The following is a 16950-nucleotide window of genomic DNA, read 5'->3' as shown; positions in this document are numbered from 1 at the left end:
CCAGACTCCTCTGGGAATGCATTCACATCTTGTTGACACTGAATAGTGTGATAGCCTAGTGGCCTAGTGACTAAGGTGTTGGATTACCGATGAGAAGGTTGTGAGTTCGAAACCCAGGACCACCAGGCTGCCACTGCTGAGCCCCATAAGTTGAGATAAAATGTAAGTTGCTCTGGATAAGGGCATCTGCTAAATGCTGGAAATGTAAATGATTATAAGTAATTTGCCTTTAATATCTGTGTATTGTGTTGTCATAAGTGCGGTTATGCAAACAGGGAAAAAAGATTGTATTTCTTTTAAACTTTCAAATGTTCACTGACAGAAACTTGAGTGCAAACTGTTAGAAACCATGAAGATGGCTTAACCATGTGGTAGCATCCACAGCAACCCCATGTTTCTAATGGATGTTGTGGTGTTTCTGTTCATCCAGCTGTGAGCATTCCGAGTGAACGAGCTTAACAAATCCTTTCTGCTTGTTTGAAACCCTTCCCTTTGCACAGCGATTCACAATGGCACATCCACATAACAGAGCAAGTCCTCAAAAACATGCAATTCATGGTACTTTAGTAACAATTTAAATTTGTTTACAAGAGCTTTTCAATCCGCTGGCATGTGCATTTGGATCTCTATGAGTCCAGAGGAATAATTATGCTAATAGTAGCGGTAAGGTTGATTCAGTCTCACCCTCTTCAGTGTCTTTTGGAATGTAATTGATGGTTCTCTTCCTCAGGGTTGATGCAGACCACTGTGTGTGATTTATTTCCCCAGAGAATGATTCACACACACACACACACACACACACACACACAAACACAAAGAGGAGCGCACACATTGTTTAATAGGAGATAACAATATGCCATGCAAGCCAAACAAAAAGCTGCTCGCATTCAATTCCAAAATGGCTTATTCTCTTGATGCAGACTGAGATTACTTTGAGCGCTCTCTCCAGTTTGTCGCCTCTGGCATGTTTTCATATCGGTATTGAATTAAACCAGGCAGTCCAGGAAGGCCGTCCTCATGTCGTCGTTTAAATGCCACAGCAGAAGAATGCAAGAGTGAAGCAGCTGTTGACTGATAAGGCCAGTGTGCTTGGGTTTCTTGGCTCACTCTCAGCCTTTCCTGAGGAGACACGGTTAAGGGCCTATTTTTACTGAGAAAATGCGGGAGGTTACAATATTGACAGAACCTGTATTTCATTTGTAAATATGCCATGAGTCTTCTCTTCTAGCATAGCAACAACATTAAGAGTAAAAAAATATATATATATTTTAAAGTTGATGATAAACGATGTTAAATTATTATAAAACATAGATTCACTCAGTTGTAGTGTTTTATAAGCAGACACACTATTGGAACTTTTTTCTTATTTTTTTTTAAGAAATCTTGTTCTTTTTTCTAAACTGAAATGATTATAATTAAATGTGTTTAGAATCATCAGGGCTGAAATCTGATATATTAGCACCATGGATTACCAAATTAGGAGCTACAATACAACATGGGATTACGCTTTACAAATGAGGTAAAACTCAACTGTTTTTGTTTCATTCAGTTATTTTTACAAATAAGTATTAGAAATGTTTTTTGAAAGGTTTGGTGTGCTAATATTACTGAGAATCACATTCAGACATGGTACACTTAGAGGCAAAACATCCCTGGATGGGTTTACATACACTCTCACAGTCTACGGTGCTCCTGCAGTCATACAGCAAAATCTAATTAGTCAATGCTTTAGGCAGCAGCTCAGTGCATAAAATAAAGCAGATAAGGTCAAGAACTTCACTTAATGTTTACAACAAACATCCTGTGAGACACAATGACTGACAGTACGATGACAGATGAGAACTTTTGTTAGTATCATTTCCTCTGGTTAATCCTTCCTTTATTTATTTTTTTTATTATTTTTTTTACAAAAAAGAAAAACACGAGAAATTCAGTAAAACGTTTCACTGAATTTCCCGATTTATTTGTTTTTGTTTGTTTGTTTGTTTTGCCATTAAATGCCATTTAAAACGAGTAATCACACATCCCTCACCACCCAGCACTAGTGCCACTGTATGTGTATTGAGCTGACAACATACTGTATACACCTGATTTCACTGCTCTGACAAAATCTAAATATTGTCATTTCCCTCATTAAAAGGCAGCCTAAATGTTAGCCAATTATTGAGACGGCTGTTGTAGTTTAAATAGGCATACTAAAATAATTTTTGTTGACACAAAATACCATGAGACAATGCTATTTTCCATATAGTGAACTTTATTATTATGTGCACTTAAGGTTCAGTTAAATGAGTTATATTTTAAATTAGTGTGATAGGGCTCTCTGGTTGAATCTCCACTTGAACGTAGAAAAAGTCTACTTGGTCATCTATGTAGTTTCAGAATACAACACAATCATGTTTAAATGTAGGAAAAAAGCTTACTTGGGTGTCTTATAGTGCAAGAATACAACATATGGGCTCCTATATTGTTGACGTCATCACTTGTATTGCAAGCCATATCTCTCTGGCCCCTAATTTGGGATGCTTTTCATGAACTGCCCCCCATGACAAATTAATTGAATAACACTGACATATGGGCAGGTTTGAGTATTTCAGAAACAGCTGATCTGGGATTTTTACACACGATGAGTTTTTGCAGAATGGTGCAAAAACTTTGAGTGTGAGACATTCTGTGGGCAGAAATACCTTGTCTATAAGAGACATCAGAGCGAAAAAAAGCTTCCAGGACGGATTTAGTAACTCGAATAATCACTGATTACTACCATGCTAAACAGAAAAGCATCTCAGCATGCACAAACTGTTGAAGACGGAGGTGGATGAGCTACAACAGTAGAAAAACTAATTACGTTCCACTCCTGTCCAACAAGAACATGAGGCTATCATGGGTACACACTCAGCAAACTGGACAGAAAAAAAATCACCCTTTTCTTTTTCAAGTGCTCTTCTGCTGTTTATCAAAATTTGATGTATTGTGCTTTCTGAAATGCTTTGTCTATATATTTCTATATAAAATACAGCAGCTTCTTACATAGCATTAATTCAATAATACCCTGCAGCCACTCATCAGGGGTATTTTGTCAAACATGAAAGAAATCACTATGTTGCTACATGATAATATCTATAGAAAAAGATATTCACCATTTTCTTTTCTCAACAAGCACAACAGTGTTGGCTCAAATTGAGCTTCTGTGTCATTTGTGTTGTGTTCAAATCCCAGTGCTGCCAGAGAGCCACTATTGGGTCCTCGACTAAGACACTTAACCCTCAACTGCTTACATAAAGCATCTGGCAAATGAGCTATTTGGATAATTGTCCCTCAGTGGGCATATGAATATCTAAAGATACCCATTTCTAAATCTGGCTGGTTTAATGACGGCTATTTTAAATGCAAACTAAACACAAGTCTAGTAGCCAGAATAGTAAGAAACGTTGACAATATTGAAACACTTCACAGATGTTGCTGTCCATCATAACCTTTGAATTGATACCACAGCATTGTTTATATCTTAAATCTGATTTCTCAAAAGATCTTGATTCATTTTCAGTGTGAACATGGGACTGCGGTACCACCTGTAATTCAAATCACATTTATATTGCTTGTTCTATTACATTATCGTTTCATCGAGAATTAAATGGTGGATGCTAAGTCTAATACTTAGACTCAGATTTTAAAATGTTGCTCTCGTGTAACAGGTCATTTCTATAACATCATTGGTCAACAAATAAGTTGTTACCCAAAAGGTTTTGACATGGCACATAGAAATGCAGCTTAGATACACTTAGTACTATTGTTTCATTTGTGAATAGGGAGCTGTTCTAAAAAGCACTGACTGTGTAGTAAGTATATGCTTCCAGGGCCGAAAAGTGTGGAGTATAAAGCACTTGTCAACCCAGCAAAGATATTTTTGCCTCCTCTTCATATTAATCTTGCAAGCAATGTACAAGGAAATTGAAGGTTCCCAATCCTTTAGACAGATGTTTTCCAAAATAACAGATGGCAAAATACAGAAAGCATTTTTTTTTATTGTTCCAGAAATCAAATAGGTCTGGCAGTCTGGCATCAAATGACTGGCAGTTTGAAAATCTTCCAGTGGGACCAGAAAAATATTGCATGGAAGCCATTCAAGTATGTTGCTGAAAATCTTTTTGGAAACTATAGAGCACCAAAGTACAGCCAGCTGCTTGGCAAAATGCCTCTAGCATATAAAATCAACATATAACTAAAGGTGTGTGTATTTTCTGCACTCATATTTACATAGGCGCTCAGAGTAAATATTGGTGCAGTGTGCAATGAACTTGGTAAAAGGTCTCTAGACATTTAGATGATCTAAAAATATTGCCAGATCATTGTTGCATACCTCAAGCATCAGACACTAGTTAAAATCAGTTCTGTGGAGCTTTTTCAATGTGCTAGAACTACCAGATAATTAAATATTCATACTGTGTCAAATTTGTGTTTAATGTGTTTCTCCAAATTATTATAGGATCTTATTATGTTGGCTTTGTAGAAGCCAACATTCTGTTTTCCTATTTAAGCTTAGACAAAAATGTATAAAATTTAATGTGGCCTAGGGCTTTCGAGCCACATGCACCAAATTCGGATATGTTGTAGACCCTGGTCTGAAGCTTGTTGCTATTACTTTTCTAAGCGATCCGAGTACCAGTACTTCTGGTACCGGGTCTCAAAGTGGCCTTTTTTCCCATAGACTCCCATTATAAATTTGGAGGTTTATAACTCGGTAAGCTTTCGAACTATCTACACCAAACTCGGCCAGCTCCTTTAGGATGATACTCTGAACAAACTTTTAAATTGGTGTACCGCCTGGCCTTTCGGTTGTCCTACAGCCCCGCCCCCAATATATGCAAAATCAAAAAACTTTTTACAACATGGACATGTGACATATCAAAACACTCAGCACAATGAGGGGAACTTCCTCACGTGTATTCTGATGATGTCACGTGATGTCACGTGAAAGTCAAAAATTAGCACAACATGAACATGTGACATATCAAAACAGCCCAATGAGGGGAACTTCCTCAGGAGTATTCAGATGACGTCACATGCTCGTCTCCACTTGCCCCCAAATGTTTTGGCACCCTAGGTTTCTGTCCACTTGCCTCCAAAAGAAACACTGACCCTTATGTCCACTCGCCTCCAAAAAGCACCGGCCTTTGCGAATACTTGCCTCGTCAAGCCAACATCAAAGTTTGTTGCGACGAACTTTACAAATCTAGTTATATTTATGTTCAATGTGTGAACATAGTTATTCACCTGTGTAAATAAATAAATGTCCATTTTAATCTTGAAACCTTTTGTAAATACATGATTAACATTTATTATTTATGATTCTTCAGTTTCAGGGCTTTGCACTGGGTTACGTCACACCACCCCATCATTTATTATCTTCCTTACAGCACACCATGTTGTGTTCTATTTCTTAGATATATAAATATAAATATGATTCTGGATATTTACTGGACTGGACAAAGGGATCAGTAGTGTTTTGTGGCACACCAAATGAGGCTTTAACTTGTCTGCCAACACTAATTATTATTGCCAAATACTAAAAGCCAGTCAAAAATCACCATTAATATGTCTAATATGATGTCCATTTGCATGTCAAAATCATTGCATATTTATTTTTCTATCAAGAGAAGGAAGATCTTCAGTCATGGAAAATTTAGCACAGAAGAAAATTCAATTGGTTTAATCAACATGGCTTTAAAAGAAGCATGTGTATAATACACATCAGGCAGAGACATGGTTTGGATAATGGCACATATTCATGAGTATTCATTATTCCATTGGCTAAGATTTTGAGTTATTCAGTAAACCAGAATGTTTCTGAGGGTATTGCTGTAATGCTGCTAGACTGTGAGCCCAGAAAAAATGAATGTTTAACGAGAGCAATGTCTGTACAATTAAATGTTCTTATTCAATATGTGGAATGAGGAACCTGCAATACAAACTGTGGAAAAAATGCAAGAAATGACACAAAATATGACATTAGATTTTGTTAAATCACAGAACATCCAACCTGTTAGTGTATTTCTTCAATTTTAAACTTAGCTGTTCAGCTGTCCATCACTTTGTATCAGTGAATTCTGAACAGTGACACTTGCATATACATACAACAATGTACTTTTGGTTGTTTTTGTGTTGGTGTGTGTAGGCCTGTAGTGGAACACAAATCATCTTATAGGTAAAACAGTAATAACTGTAAGCTCATTTCACTGAGCACTTCTAACTATTTGAGTAAGTGCTCAATAAGTGAATGTCCTTGTCCTGGAATATTAAGTGGTCCCTCAATTTGATAGGGAAGAAGAGTCGTAAACCATAAACTACACTGACATGCTTTCAGAAGCATTTTTGAATTAGAGTGGTCTGTAAATGGATAATATTCTTTTCCCTTCTTTTCTACTGCTTTCAAAATTCATTTGATTATTTTGGGGGTTTGTAGTTTGTTTTTCATCTCTAATTTATTCTTTCTGGCTTTATATTGGAATGCTTGAGAAATATTAAGCTTTTTTCTCTTTATAACGGACAACTTTGATTTGGGGATTTAGTAGACCTTGGAGAAGAACTTGATAAATCATTTTGGAGCAGTGTGTACTACTTAGTTATTAGTGTGTCCTCCCAGGAATGAATTCAATCATTTATGAGATCATCTAAGCAAGGCTTTTTAAATTGGACAACAAGTAAAATGTTTTATATCAGATGTGCTCAGCTGCCCTTTAAAGGCCAGAATACTTTGCAAAAAACAAAGCATACAGTTTACACAAAAGATATTTTAATATAATAGAAGCTGGTTACTGAAGAAAAACACATGACTGACTTGGGCCTGATCTCTTCAACTTAAGCATTGCTACATTCCTCATGCGGAATCTTTAAGTTACAGTTGGAACAAACTAGATAGCAGTGATCCAGGATTGGGCCAGGATTTATTAAAATGTCAACCTATTTTTAAATGTTATCATTCCCCAGGTAGGGTTTTTCAGTTATGCCAGTATCAATAATTCTATCCATACCACTTATCCTACACAGGGTCACAGGGAGCCTGGAGTCCATCCCGGGAGACTCAGGATACCTGGTAGAGGACACCCTGGTCAGGGTGCCAAACCATCACACAATCCAATCATACACAGACCCATTTACACACTATGGACAATTTAGAGTTGTCAGTCAACTTTTCTTTGGGCTGAGGAGAACTTGGAGGAAACACTGAAGCGTGTCCCACCACCTACTCACCACCAACCCTGATGCCACTTTGCCCCCACTAAGCCACTTTGCCCCCTAGCCATTCCTGTTTTCTACTAAGCATTCTCATTGAGGCTGATCTTTAGCTCTTTAAAAACTGAAGTTGTTTGACTTCATCACTAAGATTGAAGTATAGAAAAGTGTTGCTAAGCAACACATATATTTGTCTCAGCCATGCTACAGCAAGGCTAATTTGGATATTAATATGGACAATAATACCTTCCCTTGTTGTATTATTAGTTCTGCATTCAGTAGGATTAAATTTTATACTGCCATTCAGAAGACACATCTCTACATTGTTAAGCATGAAAGAAAAAAAAAAAGAAATAACACTGACTATATCATCATGCAAGTCCAGTTACTGCTGAAAAAGAATGGGGATAAATAGAAAGCACAGTTTACTGCAGAATGGTCCGCAATCATAAATTGTCTTCACTAGCTGTTTGACCCTTGACCAGTGCATGGACCTATTTGCAAAGATCTGTTGTTTCATGCTGTTTTATGACTTTGCAGTGAAAGTAACTAGCAACAGAATGGCATCAAATCAAGGTAGATTTTTATACGCTTCTAAAGAAAGACACTAAAAAATACTTCTTGTAGTGAACACAATGTTAATTGAATAATATATGTATGCAACAAACATTTGTTTTTCTTTTTCAGCTAATATTCTGTACGTTTTAGTTACCTGCATCCTTAAGGTACATTTTATGGGTTGTTAGTCTTAAAAATGAATATTACTACCCGAGGTATTTGGTTTTCCTCAGCTGTAAAGTGTTGTTTCTGCACCAGAGGCTATATTACAGCATTGCTGCTGCTGTAGAGGATTTCTAGAATTTGCTCTCTCCTACAATCAAGGCACTGGTGTTTAGCAGGGATACTGGTTTAGTTGATGATAGAAGTAGCTATAATTCATCTTTGTTACAGCACTGGGTATGTTTGAACCTGTCAGCTACCGTAATGCAAGGGTTGACCAATGAACCCTTAAAGAAATCTCAAAGAACTAGTAAATGCTACTAATGGATACTTCATGGGATATCCTGTCTATCACTGTAGTGCCAATGGTAATCAGCCAGTGTCAAATGCCAAGGTTGTCATCTAATGCTTGTAAACACACCATACTATTACACTGGGCAACGTAAAGCCCAACCAAACACTCATGGAATTCGTTTTAAAAGGAACAAAAACGTCTCCATGCCAAAACAAAGGAAGTTATACTGCTTTGTCATGGACATTGAATGGTCTTTCAGCAATGCAACAATGCTTTGTCTAACATTTTTGTTCAATTTATTGCCTTCCTTGTCTTTGGTTAGTGTCAAAGTGTAGGAGATGTACAGCTTTTCTTTGAGTACACCAGTAAAGACAGGATTCAAATGGTAATCTCAGAGTTCATGCACAGGCTATAATGCATTTTAGTGGAAACTTTCTTCTAAATTCCTTAACTTTTAACATTTCACACTGCTAGTTACTGGTTTAAAATTGTAAAATTGTATATAAGGCTGTTTAGAAATTTACCTGAAATCTTGATTCTAGCCTGAGCATAATGTACTTTATGCAAAAAAAAAAAAAAAAAACCTGAAAATATGCAGTGATTTAAAAGTATTTAAATATTGGTAAGATGTTCTTTATTTAACTAAACCGGACACCATATTTCAACCCACTTTAATGCTCTCTGTAATCATTCATCATTTTTGGGCATATTCCTAAGAAATAAACATGTGGGCTTAATTGTATCATTTATATTAATCAGAATAATTTGATCTAAGTTCTTCTGAGGGAAGCCAGGTCTCAATGCTCTTTGTCCTCCTGAAGGAATCTGTAGTACCTGTAGGAAACACAGTACATGCAAACTCAGGGTAGAGGAAAGAATCAATACCCCAACTGCAGAGATGCAATGCAACAGTGCTAACCATTAAGCCACCATGCCACTGTGCCCTCATAGAATATGCTGTATATTGTCCAAGAACACCCAAGAAGTATTTGAGGACCACTCGGTTTGAAGATTTTTCTTGCCATTATCTCACAGCCTTGGCATGAATCCACTGTCTGGATGTTCCTGAAATGTTTTATAAAGATTCATGCTGTTTATAGACTTGTAACTTGAATGGCTTTATTGAAGAGTTTGTGACAAAACTAAGAGGCAAATGCTAGTCTGGAAGCAATCAGTAGTATTCTGGGGCATGTCTTTACAGATTTCTTTGAATTAAAGTATTTTGTTCCTCTAGGAGTCACAGCCCAGCAATTTCAAACTTGTAAGTTCAGACCTAATTTCTAAGCAATGTACAGTATTATCCTTCAAGAGAGGGATAATTAGAAGGGGGATTTATGCACTGGCTTTCTGGTTGCATGTTTAATTAAATTTCAGGACTTAAATCCTCAAATCAGGACTTATTTTGTATGAGTATATATGATTCACCTTCAAACATTTTCCTGTTTTTTTCCCACAGAAATCGATCCATTTGCAGCAGTCGGACATTTATTGAGCATTAAATATCATAATGCCTCTCTTGGGCAATGATGCAATGCTGAAAGGAAAGACCTAGAGCTTGACATAAGGTTTAAAGGGCAAGCTCAGAAGCCAATTCTAATACTAAATCTAGCCAGAATCAATCTATAGACAATATTAAGAGCTTATGAATTAATTTTGTCCTGTCAAGGCTGCCACTGCATTACATCCATTGTTATGATGTGTATGTTACGATCATATAGGTGTAATTTGAAGTGTGAATTTGTATTATGGGCAGTGTGTAATGCAGTTGTGTCATATTAAGACAGTTCATCATTGAGCAATTATCAAGGTTGAACTATTACCAAAGCTGTAATTCAAATCAAGACATTTATGGCATTTGTTGTTTCAGGCTATATCACTAATTTCATAATATAATGCATTTTGTTAAGCATCGGCTCAGTAAGGGAAAAGTTTAAACTAAAACTTTCAATTAGGATATACCTTCTGTACATCTGGTCAACTTAAGTACCATAGGTAGGTACATCTAATGCTAGTTTTCAGCATAACATACTGGTTCACAGAGAAAGCTCTTATTAAAAAAAGAAAAGTTTGGTGTGGTGTATTTTATGCACATCATCTGCTACTGCTGACAGAGAAAATTGCCCGTTTTGGCCTTTATTAGTCTTCTATTCACTTTTTACTGCCAGTAGCAAAGAGCATCATGCCTTCGATAAAATGGCTGCTAAAAGCTTTGTCACTAAAACGGTTCCGTCACTGCTATTAACTTGAGAGGCCCTGGGACATCTATTAAGACAGTAGCCTTCAAAGGAGTCAATTAAAGCACTTCATTAGACAGTAATACTTCACCGGAAGTCAGTCTCCCAACCTCAATAATAATGGTGTCATTTTATTTAAAAGGAGGTACTCACTTTCCACAGTTTGTATGTGTCTATTAGACTATTGGACAGTTTGTATTTGGACTGGAAAAACATCTAGGATTAGCATTCTATATAACTCTATTTTACCTTGTATTTCTCACCAGTTCATGATTCTTAAAATTTTTGGAAACTATTACACTTGCAATTCATGGAATGTTGTTATTATTATTATTATTATTATTATTATTATTATTATTATTATTATTATCATCATTATTTGTTGCCACGTTATTTTATAAATGGTATATAATGATAAAAGCCACTAGATATTTACTGACAGCAACAACGAAACAGGTGAGTAATCAGTGATCACTTTTTAGTATTTTTGTAGCTATATTTTATATTGCTAATGATATTCATTATTCAGAGGCATATCAATGTATTTCTATAGTTTGTTATTAACTCCTGTTAGCTAATACATCCAGTACACATGCCATAGACAGATAGGAATAGTTACATTGTCATTTTTGGTAGATGAAGATTATGAATAATTTCAAATAAAGTCATTGGATCTAACCTGGCCACCACATTTTAATGTAATTAAAATGACATGCTAATTGTCTTGCTCAGTGTCTTAAGAATGCTGGCTATGTTTCTATTCAATTCAGTTAATTTTTATGACTCTTTTATCATTGGACATTTTTTAAACTGTCTTTACAGAAATATATACATTCAGGATATAAATTATCCATTTGAAATGTGAATGCATCCCTGTGTAATGAGCCTGTGACTTTGGCAAGCAAAAACTTGTATTTGGAAGAAATCTTGAGAGGAATCAGACACAAAAGGGAACCCAACCTCATCTGTACATTTCCTATACGTTAAGTAATAAAAGATATGTGCTTGTGTTAAAGTCTTTGTCTATGTAATTGAATTTGTGTTTCTATTCCTTTAATATGGTCTAGTTATTCTTTTATAGAGGTTGGAGTTTATATTCCATTCTCATTATCAATCCATTACCAAATAAAGTGTTTTGAAGATTTGACATTGACCAGACTTGCTGTCTTTTACTGCATGAAAGTTGTGAGATGGACACTGCAAAAGAGAAGTTGACTCATCAAACCAAGCAAGTTGGGCTTTGCAAGCAGTTTGATGCAAATTCCCATTTCCTAACTACTGTGTGCACAATTGGAGTCAAGGAAAACTGACTTGGCAGACAGCATTCAATATGTTCCATCACCTGTTTCTGCAGAAAAAACACAGATGGTGGAACACAGGTGTCGGCTAAATATGCAATATGAAGGCTATAATTTTCACATCAACATCTCTGATGAGCTCAGGTTTCTCCTTGTCACCTTAGAACAGCACAAAAACAATTTAAGTAGCATTGTCACTCATGATGATATATTATTAAGCCTGGGAGGACTGTGCACTAAAAGGCACAATTTACAGTCTTTGGTTTTTGATTTTTGATTTTTTTTTTTGCCTTGTCTTGATCAAGGTCCATCTGGCAGGTTGTTAAATTAAAACAACATGTACCCAAGAACAAAGTATATAAGACTCAATATACGATAACCTGACAATAGCTTGACGTCTCTGTACCTGAGGATATTAGCCTGATTGGGGGAATCAAGATGTTTCCAAAGATGATCTCACATGTGTTATGTCTTGTTTTTTAATGAACTCATATTTACAACTACCTAGCAAATATATGTGCAGATTAGCACTGATTTATTCATTTGCTTATTTAAAATGGATAAAGGAACATCGTGGCTGTACAAAACAAGGCTTCAGTAACACATACTGTTTGCCAGCTATTGTATGTGTAGAACAGCTGACAATTTTTTCTGCCAGAGAATGCAACTAGACATCAACACTTCATAAACACTTCATCTTGAGTTCTCACATAAAATTGGAGGCTGACTAAAAATGCTAATGTAGTTAGCTGCGAATAAAAATGAGTTGTTCCAGATAGCGTGTGATTGTGTTACATAGCAGTAGCTGCTTAGATTTTGCCATTTATTTAACCCTTGGCAACTCATTTATGCTGTATAAATGGCACTTACTGTTGTCTATAGCTTCTATTGTGAATATATCAACCCCAAAAATATTATTTAATTTAAGAGATTTCTGATTTTTAATTTTCTGATATTTTCTTGGGGGGGCACGGTGGCTTAGTGGTTAGCACGTTCGCCTCACGCCTCCAGGGTCGGGGTTCGATTCCCGCCTCCACCTTGTGTGTGTGTGGAGTTTGCATGTTCTCCCCGTGCCTCAGGGGTTTCCTCCGGGTACTCCGGTTTCCTCCCCTGGTCCAAAGACATGCATGGTAGGTTGATTGGCATCTCTGGAAAATTGTCCGTAGTGTGTGATTGCGTGAGTGAATGAGAGTGTGTGTATGTGTGCCCTGTGATGGGTTGGCACTCCGTCCAGGGTGTATCCTGCCTTGATGCCCGATGACGTCTGAGATAGGCACAGGCTCCCCGTGACCCGAGGTAGTTCGGATAAACGGTAGAAGATGAATGAATGAATGATATTTTCTTTCAGCCGATTCAAGTTGGATAAAGCAGGATTATATTTGATTAAAAAATAATCAGGGTTAGGGTTAGGGTTAGCCATCTCATCAGCTACCTTTTTTCTTTAATGACAGCATCTAAAGTCACCTTTTTCCTGTTCAGTCCACCTCGTTGTGTCTGAGTGTGAGCAAAACTACATATAGTTTGAATTGAATGATTTAATACGTTGTATTGTAGTGTGTGTGTGTGGAAGTGTGTGATTAGTTCTACCTGTGAAAAGATGGAAAATTAGCAGAGCAGCTGCACTATGATTTAGATAATGTTGGTTTTTATTGTTCTGGGACATTTACACTTAAACGTGTATAATTAACACGTTTAAGAAAATATATATTTATACCTTCACATGTAAAGTAAAGCCAGGACTACAATTTCTGACAACTTCATACAACTATAATATTTTCCATATTAGTTTAATAAAGTCACAAAATAACAACTGATAAGATAAACCTAAAAATATGTAATTCTGATCTTGTTAAACTCCAGTACGTATCGATTTTCTGCAAAATTAATAATTAATAAGGTGCAAAAAGTGGATGGAATCTTGGCTACTGTGTGGATACTGCACAGATAAATGAGAACACAATACAACAATAATGATCTATTTTTATTAAACCAGCCGAACAATATGCCTGCTGCTCCTACAGGTCACAGTGCCATACTATGCTTATCAGTGTTGTGTTTTAAGCTGGTTCAAAGGGAATAGTGCAATTTTGTTTTATTTTGGATACTTCAATGAGCATGATGTTGCTAGAACTACAGTATGTACAGAATACAACACCAGACCACCTTCGTGACTTTGTGGATGTGTCATTCTTATATGCTTTTTCAATACTATACTGTTTATATTGATGTTTACTGACACTGCTTCCATTCAGTAGGCTATATGACATGCCCACATTGTTATAATATGCCTTATATATTTATATTGTAATTATGAAAAATATAGTCTTGAATCATGTAGATTATTTATTTATTTATTTATTTTGTTGCCAGGAGCTTTAAGCAATCATTACTGTGACTTTTCTTCCAACTCAATTTAAAGTTCATCAAAGTGTTCTAATAAAATACAAATTCTGACTTTGCTAGCCAGTTTTTAACATACATTCAGAGCTGCGAGAATTATGTCTGAAGGCTACATTGGACACACAGCTTCTGTCTTCATCCTTTCTTCATGCTAGGCTGAGGGATAATGGAAAGAGGGATAAAGAAGGGAAAGAGGAGGAGCACAATCGTATCTCCAGCCCAGGGCACTCAGACAGACTTCTATGTCCTGGTTCAAGAGTAATCCACTTAGGGGCGGCTGGAAGACTAAACACTCCCCTCTATTGGATGACACAGAGATTTCGTATGGTTGTAAAATGACCCCCTTCATCATGCAAGTGTGGACTTGCATTAGAAAAAAAAAAGTAGAGCACTTGCATAAAACTTTTAATCCCTTTGCTGAATAAAATGGTTGAAAGTGCAAAGGCAGTAATATGAAGGGCAAAAATTGGCATTTACTTTTTAGAGTCTATTAGACATGATTTAAAAGTAAAGAATTCTGAAAAGTGAACTGAATAGATTCAATTGTAAAATGTTTAAAACTCCTTTGTGGTAGTACAGGTCAAACAATACGTTTTTATCTATTCTTACTTATCTATTTGCTGCTAGTTTACATATATTTACATATTATACACACACACACAACTCATTTGCACATGTTTGGGTGAGAGGCTGGGGGGTTTACTGTCTTACTGTGTTTGTGAAATTTTATTGCTCCTTATGTTCCTACTGTATGCTTGAATCTCCTCCGGGATCAATAAAGTATCTATCCGTATGTATTTATATATATACAGATTAAAAAACTGTACTAAGTCCCTCCTCAGTTTGTATGTTTCCATCCTGCCATACCTGAGAGATGTTGTACAGTCTAATGTCCAGGGGGGCAAAGACAAATGAGTTCCTCAGTCTACTAGTGGAGCATGACAGAGACATCAGTCTACCACCGAACACACTCCTCTCTCATCTGCCTGGTGAATATGTTGTGTGGTTGGTTTTGTAGAGGATGGAGAGAAGTCTGTTAAGGGTCCTTATTTCTGCTTCTGTCACCAGTGAGTTCAGCTCTGTCCCTACCACAGAGCCTGCTCTCCTCACCAGTCTATCCAGTCATGTCGCATCTCTCTTTTTGCAGCCTCTTCCACAGCACACCACAGTATAGTCACTCAAATTATCGATCAAACTAAGTCAAATAGCAAGTCATGAAATGAAAGGTCTTCGATGTAAATTTGTAACTGGCAAGAACACGATTAGTTGTTATCATGTCATCACACTTTCTCTTCTGCTGCACAGCATTTGTAATTTAAAAAGAACATTTCAACTCATCCAACAAGACACTTAATGAAACCTATCCTCTTAACTATAAAAGTGCAGTAAGTGAAAAGTAATATCCATTAGACATGGCCCACATTCAGGGGTCTTGTTGTAATTAAAATGAAAGTGAATTCATAATGCAATTAAGTAGATTAGTTATGCACTGGGAGGAGAGATCATGTAGGTTTATCTATTTCTTCTACGTTACTCCCTTTTTTCCTTTTTCTGCACTCAGTGGGGTCTCATGAGCAATATGGTCCATAGCTGTCAATGAAACAGGGAACAAACTACAGGGAGTGCAGAATTATTAGGCAAATGAGTATTTTGACCACATCATCCTCTTTATGCATGTTGTCTTACTCCAAGCTGTATAGGCTCGAAAGCCTACAACCAATTAAGCATATTAGGTGATGTGCATCTCTGTAATGAGAAGGGGTGTGGTCTAATGACATCTACACCCTATATCAGGTGTGCATAATTATTAGGCAACTTCCTTTCCTTTGGCAAAATGGGTCAAAAGAAGGACTTGACAGGCTCCGAAAAGTAAAAAATAGTGAGATATCTTGCAGAGGGATGCAGCACTCTTAAAATTGCCAAGCTTCTGAAGCGTGATCATCGAACAATCAAGCGTTTCATTCAAAATAGTCAACAGGGTCGCAAGAAGCGTGTGGAAAAACCAAGGCGCAAAATAACTGCCCATGAACTGAGAAAAGTCAAGCGTGCAGCTGCCAAGATGCCACTTGCCACCAGTTTTGCCATATTTCAGAGCTGCAACATCACTGGAGTGCCCAAAAGCACAAGGTGTGCAATACTCAGAGACATGGCCAAGGTAAGAAAGGCTGAAAAACGACCACCACTGAACAAGACACACAAGCTGAAACGTCAAGACTGGGCCAAGAAATATCTGAAGACTGATTTTTCTAAGGTTTTATGGACTGATGAAATGAGAGTGAGTCTTGATGGGCCAGATGGATGGGCTCGTGGCTGGATCGGTAAAGGGCAGAGAGCTCCAGTCCGACTGAGACGCCAGCAAGGTGGAGGTGGAGTACTGGTTTGGGCTGGTATCATCAAAGATGAGCTTGTGGGGCCTTTTCGGGTTGAGGATGCGGTCAAGCTCAACTCCCAGTCCTACTGCCAGTTTCTGGAAGACACCTTCTTCAAGCAGTGGTACAGGAAGAAGTCTGCATCCTTCAAGAAAAACATGATTTTCATGCAGGACAATGCTCCATCACACGCGTCCAAGTACTCCACAGCGTGGCTGGCAAGAAAGGGTCTAAAAGAAGAAAAACTAATGACATGGCCTCCTTGTTCACCTGATCTGAACCCCATAGAGAACCTGTGGTCCATCATCAAATGTGAGATTTACAAGGAGGGAAAACAGTACACCTCTCTGAAGAGTGTCTGGGAGGCTGTGGTTGCTGCTGCACGCAATGTTGACGGTGAA

Source organism: Tachysurus vachellii, chromosome 4 (genome assembly GCF_030014155.1).
Source record: "Tachysurus vachellii isolate PV-2020 chromosome 4, HZAU_Pvac_v1, whole genome shotgun sequence".
In the NCBI taxonomy this organism is placed as follows: domain Eukaryota; kingdom Metazoa; phylum Chordata; class Actinopteri; order Siluriformes; family Bagridae; genus Tachysurus; species Tachysurus vachellii.
This window is presented reverse-complemented; position numbering follows the sequence as displayed.